The sequence below is a fragment of the Schistocerca piceifrons genome, chromosome 8 (genome assembly GCF_021461385.2).
Source record: "Schistocerca piceifrons isolate TAMUIC-IGC-003096 chromosome 8, iqSchPice1.1, whole genome shotgun sequence".
Classification (NCBI taxonomy): domain Eukaryota; kingdom Metazoa; phylum Arthropoda; class Insecta; order Orthoptera; family Acrididae; genus Schistocerca; species Schistocerca piceifrons.
In genome coordinates this window covers 472,138,356-472,144,797 of record NC_060145.1, presented here as the reverse complement: position 1 = coordinate 472,144,797, position 6,442 = coordinate 472,138,356, and the positions used below count along the sequence as shown (strand labels likewise).

At 43.1% G+C, this 6,442-nt stretch overlaps 1 non-coding gene across 1 annotated transcript; it reads left to right on the top strand.

Annotated features, from left to right (window-relative positions):
- Positions 1-1,805: 1,805 nt before the first annotated feature.
- Positions 1,806-1,878, top strand: Trnaa-cgc. Its single transcript has one exon. It is a non-coding gene; the product is annotated as a tRNA-Ala (tRNA).
- The last annotated feature ends 4,564 nt before the right edge of the window (positions 1,879-6,442 follow it).

Below are 6,442 nucleotides of genomic sequence, written 5' to 3'. Positions count from 1 at the left end.
TTTCCCGAATGACTACAGCATTTTCGTTGGTATTTCGTCTGATTTTTGACTGCCATATGCCGGCCAGTGTGGCCGAGCGGTTCTAGGCGCTTCAGTTTGGAACCGCGCGGTCGCTATGGTCGCAGGTTCGAATCCTGCCTCGGGCATGGATATGTGTGATGTCCTTAGGTTAGTTAGGTTTACGTAGTTCTAAGTTCTAAGGGACTGATGACCTCAGATATTAAGTCCCATAGTGCTCAGATCCATTTGAACCATTTGACTGCCATATACGAAGATTCCAAAATGTGTAGATAAAATACATACATAAATGCCAACTTAGTGAAAGAAGCAACGTAATTCGAAGTCTTGCCCGACCAGTTCGTTAGATACGTTTCCAGTGGGCTAAATTTGCGCATTATTATTAAAATGAAAAAGTAGTTGTGTTCCACTTATTTACTCTATTTATTTCCAGTACACGTCAGTATAATGCACCTTGATCCCAGCATAAGCTAATTATTGTTAGCAAGAATGTGATTTAGTGAGCAGCCTTGTCAATAAGTCAGAGCAAAAAGTACAAAAAATCTGCAAAATAATTCAAAACAGCGGTCATTCCAGGACTCCTCGCACTTTAGACATTGAATTAAGTCTTCAGTTGGTGCATCGTTGTATTTTTCATTATAGCAAGGGCAATGAAAAGTTTGTCGGTTTCCTGTGCATGCTGTGAGTTTTGTTTTGCTTTCTTCTTGTTTGCTTGTTCATAATGAAGCGGCAGCTTTTCGAATACTGTCCTGTGTACTGTTTCTGACTTCTTCCTTTACTTTACTTTTTTTCACGGACTTTCTCTTTGGGAAGGGAATTATTACTTTTGGGTTCTCGTTGTAGTCTATTTGTAGATTCCTGTGAACTTTGGCTCTGGGGAGATCCAGCTTCACCTGTAGATATAACATGCGAAGGATGGGAATATGCGACGACCTGTTGGATAAATCCACCGTATCTTGAACACTCTGTCTCCGTCATTTACCGTTCTTTAATGAGCAGATCCGAACCATCCAGCTATAATTCTGGCCGAATTACATACCCAGCGTGATTGAGTCACTGCCTGATTTCTTGCGAATAAAAGTCCAACACCACCTTGAAACACTAGAGACCTAGTGGAAGCATTTTGTGGCTGTTGTGTGGAGGAGAGGTAAGGGCGAGAATACTGTGATTCCAGGAATAAAGGATAGCTTTCAGAATCATATCTGACGGGCGAGTGATGGCTCGAAATTAAAGAATTTGTGTTCTCTTCAGTTGGCTGTCTAATACAGTTCTGAGTTGATGGGGTCTAGTGTCCGCATACACCATTAGTGAGAGCACACTTGAAACACTCCTTCATCCTTCCCCGAAGACAAATCACTCCTGGAGATGTTACTTTACATTTAACATAGAACCAATATCCGTAACTGGTCAATTAAGCTTATGTGTTTCTTGTGAGATATTGCAAACTCTTTCGCAGTTTTTTTCAGAACAGGCGTAATGTCGCACAGTAGGACAAGTACAGCGACTCCGCCACATTTTGATCTTGTCATTGGGATTGCCTGCACAGAGGGGAGTGACGTCGTCAGTTATCTGTAACATTTTCTTATCACTGGGATCCCACACACACTTTTCCCCACCCCTGTACCCCTCCTTATGTTCAAACAATGACAGCATGGCATTAAAAAGGCCGTGCGTGGCTCGTGTTCCCGCCATCATCTATTTTACACCCTGTTTTTGAACGTACTTCCACCTTAATACGTTAATTTAAATTACTACTGTCTCTGAGTTGCTGCTTTACCTGACCACCGGGCGAGGTGGCGCAGTGGTTAGCACACTGGACTCGCATTCGGGAGGACGATGGTTCAATCCCGTCTCCAGCCATCCTGATTTAGGTTTTACCGTGATTTCCCTAAATCGTTTCAGGCGAATGCCGGGATGGTTCCTTTGAAAGGGCACGGCCGATTTCCTTCCCCATCCTCCCCTAACCCGAGCTTGCGCTCCGTCTCTAATGACCTCGCTGTCGACGGGACGTTAAACAACACTAACCTAACCTAACCTTTACCTGACCGGGAGCGGCGTTAGCAGCGAGTACCATTATATCCCTCCTTGTAGTATCTTTGCTGGACTGCTATTACTTCCCGGTCCTTGTCTGTCGTAAGCGAGTTTTTGCCGGGAGTTCGGTGCAGTTGGTCGCAGTTCGGATTGGCAGTTCGTGTCGGCAGTTCGTCGGCAGCTCGCGTTGCGAGTTCGGGTCTGCCAGTCAGTTGGAACGTGTCTGGAGCGCAGTCCGGACCCGCAAGTCGCGGAGTTGCAATGCGGCACTGGTGCAGTCGGGATGGAGCAGCAGTGAGGTCCGCGTTGACATGGCTCTCCCAACTATTGCCGCCACGCATCACTTGAGCCGGGCCACGGTCTTGGGGGATCGTCGGTCTGTCGTCCTACCGGACGGCGCGTTTTGGCTCGCCGATCGTTCATGAGTCGGCTGTGTGTGTGTGCATCGACTCCCGATTTGTTTTCGTGTGTGATTACTTACTGTTGGGTATCTTTCAGGTCTTCATGCAAGTGTTTGTCAGGTAGTGTGTGTAGTTGTCCTGATTTCTACTGACGACTATTTTCGATGCAGTCGGCATTCTGCGGCTACTCGGTCGGTTGTTGGAGTTTTCCTGTGAGCAACAACGAGCGTTTGAAATGGTCGAATTGTCAGATTTATCAAATTAGATTACTAACAAATTTATTTATCAAATTAGTTTACTATTGTTCAAGTGCATCAGCGGAATTTTTTTCTGCCTTGTGGCCGTTAGTGTTCTGGTTACCTGCCATGGCCACTAACGTAATTTTAGGCAGTGTCCTTTCCTCACCTGTTGTTGCTCTCCAACATGGTGTGTAGCTTTGGCAGCTTTGTACACAAGTGTGTTTGACTGTGGATAGTGACGCTCGTAATGTTTGGTCTGGATTTTCGTGTACTCTTTGATGGAAAGCAAGTGCTTTATCGGTCGGTCCGAGACACTCTCCTGGTTTCGTTCTGACGGATCAAGTATGGTTGGGCTCGCCACCTGTCTCACCTAAGTGAACGAGGGCAGACCGACCTCCCTGGAGGCCTTCTGAGTGCCACAGGTGTTTAATTATCTGTTGTCAGCTATTTTAAATTTTCAGCTTATGGTTATTTTTTGCTTTCTTAAAATTTTGCAAAATTAATTTTTAAATTTACCTTTCAAGCTAAAACACTGCGGCCTTCTGCCTATAAGGATTATGGTAACATATTTTAAAATTTTGCAATTTATTTGTGGCCCCCAACCATTGGTACTGCACCTTCCATATGTTGCTTCTTTAAATTGTTTATTGCTATCTTAATTGGATTTTTATATTGTAATTTTTAAGATTTCTTGTTGTTAAACATGCTGGACTTCTGCCTTTAAAGGTCAATGATAATATATTCTGAAGTTTAGAAATTTAATTGTGCCCTCAGCCATTTGTGTTGCAACTTGCATATGTTGCCTTTTGGGTTTTAAATTATTTCATTGCTATCTTAATTGAATTTTGGTTTTTTAAGTTTTCTTGTAGGCCTTCTGCCTTTAAAGGTCTATGGTAATGTATTCTAAAATTTTGGAAATTAATTGTGGCCCTCAGCCATTAGTATTGCACTTTGTGTATGTTGTTTTTTGAATTATTTTATTGCTATCTTAATTGGATTTTATCTTGTTAAGATTTCTTGTTGGAGGCCTTGAAAGAGTTGCTAAATTACAATAAATGACAACTGGAAGCAGAAACTGGCTTCAACCCTTGGCCCTTTCCACAATCCTATTACCTGGTCTGCCCATCAGGTTTAACGGGCGTATCAAGACAGTCAAAGAATTCAAGTTGGAGACTTACCCAATTGAATTAGTGGGAAATTAAAAACCCTCTTCCCATCCCCTCCCCTCTTCAATCACCACTTACTCAAAAAATCCTAGATGGATGCCTGACCGTACTCTCCTTACCTTCAACCAATCACAGGAGAGTCTAAAAATGAAACGGTCAGTCTAAAATCTAAGGTGAGGAATAAAGTTCAGTTGTGCTTTCTACCATCTCACACCTTCTCCCACTCCTCTTCGCAAACAATCAGTGTGTAGTATTAAAATGACGGGTGAAATTGACACCTACCTATATTATTTCTGTGATTTTCATGTAAAGTTGCGTAAAAGCACACCGCATAAACTCAGAACCTAGATCAGCTCCCACTAAAATGAAATAGCCGATTACGTGGTCGCCCCATATTGGTTTTGCTGAAAAGGATCAGAACGACGTGAACTGTTTTTCCAAAGATAGACCACATAGTTAAAAAGTATATGGACTGCACCCCACAGGAGTTTCGAAAGTTGGCGGAATCACCACAAGATGTCGATGCTAGCACGAGGTTCCTGTGAGCAAATACACTGATGGAAAACAAATCGAATTACCAGAATATAATTAATGTAAAATAATCAAATTTCGGGAATGTTTTGTCTAGGTATCATACTTAAGTGATTAACATTGCAAGATCACGGGTTAATGTAAACACGAGATATGTGTTGCAAGTGTGAAATGCTGGTATGTTAATAACAGACGCAACCGCCAGAATGTTGAATGCAAGCATGTAGAGTGCAGGCATTGTGTTGTACAGGTGCCAGATGTCAGTTTATAGGATGGATGTCTAAGCCTTTTGCACCTTGTCAGTCGGTACAGCGACAATTAATGCTGGTTGTGGATGGCCCTGGAGTTTTTTGAGATAATGTTCCATATGTACTCGATCTGAGACAGATCTGGTGATCGATCAGGCCAAGGCAACATGTCGACACTCTGTAGTGTGTGTTGCGTTACAACATCTGTATGTAGGCAAGCATTATCCTGTTGGAAAACAGCACTTGGAATGCCGTTCATGAATGGCAGCACAACAGGTCGAATTACCGGACTGACGTACAAATTCGCAGTCAGAGTGCTTGGGATGAATACGAGAGTGCTCCAGCTGTCACATGAAATCGCGCCCCAGGTCCAGTGCTGTCCCTCAGGTGACCTCCTTCTAACCAACACATCACCATCACTGGCACCGAGCACAACTATCTTTCATTAGAAAACACAACAGACCTCCACCCTGCGCTTCTATGAGCTCTCGCTTGACGAAACTGAAATCGCAAATGGCGGTGGTTTGGAGTCACTAGAATTCACCCTACAGGGCGTCTGGTTAGGAGCTGTCCTTGAAATAATCGATTTGTAACAGTTCCTCATGTCACTGTGGTGCCAACTGCTGTTCAGGTTGCTGCTATAGAAGCAGTACGATGCGCCAAAGCCACACGCCGAACACGATGGTCTTAGGGCGTTGTGGCCGTCCAGAGCCAGCTCTTCTCCTCTGATCACCGCTGCCACCAATCATTGTAAGTGGGCTGCTTCTGTGTTGGCAGCGCTGTGTAGCGCTTTGCATTGGATCTCTGACTGCGCCTTCTCTGTGGCTGGTTGGACTCGTAGTTGGAAGTTAGTCGCCAGCAGTGATAGAAGTACTGTTGGGCAGTTGGAGGTGAACAGCCAGCAGTGATGGATGTTAGGCGTGAGAAGTTAGCATTGATGGAGGATAGAAGTCTGAAGTGTTAGCGTAGGCTAACAATCTGTACATGTTCGACTTGGAGTTTGAATATTATTCATGATTATATGCCTTCGTACTAGATATCAATGACGATTTATATTCGTGTCTGAACTGGATGTCACATTATTAAGGTAAAAAAAAAATACATTATTTGGTTTGCAACAAAATCTTTCCTTTGCTAACCACATGTCTATTAGAAGTTAGCGGATTTAGTAATTAGAATCTTTTATTTAACTGGCAGTATTGACGCTCGCTGTATTGCAGTAGTTTGTGAGGTAAGTGCTTAATGTAATGTATAGGTTACTGCTAGGATTCCTTTTTAGTCAGGGCCATTATTTTGGTAGCAGTCAGATCGCGTTAGCGTTGTATATTGAGAGTAATTAATGAATACAAAAAGTTTTTCTGTCTGCCAGGGCAAATTCAGGAGGTCAGTGTTGTAAGGATAAAGGCTAGCGAAGTGACACTTGCTTTCAATTTCACTCAGCAGTTTAAGCAAATATTTTATTGAGAAGTTTCATCATGTACAGTGGCTATATTAGTGCAAAGACCTTCTGCAATATCGGACAAGGGACATCCAGCTTTTTGTAGCCTTATTGTACAATCTCGTTCGAACTTAGTGAGGTGTTGTTAGTGGCATCTTTCTCGCCTTTAAAGGCGTTCTTGACTTCATTAACTCACCTTGTCCAGTCTCAGAGATGACTAGCGCTCATGATCGTTACACTGTATATTTAAAGCAAACATGACTTGCATCATCCTAGTGGTGCTTCTAACCCACTCCTATGCGACTGGAACGAAATCTGAATAAACATCATCTTTCATATTCACAAACACGAATAACAACTTTCATTTATG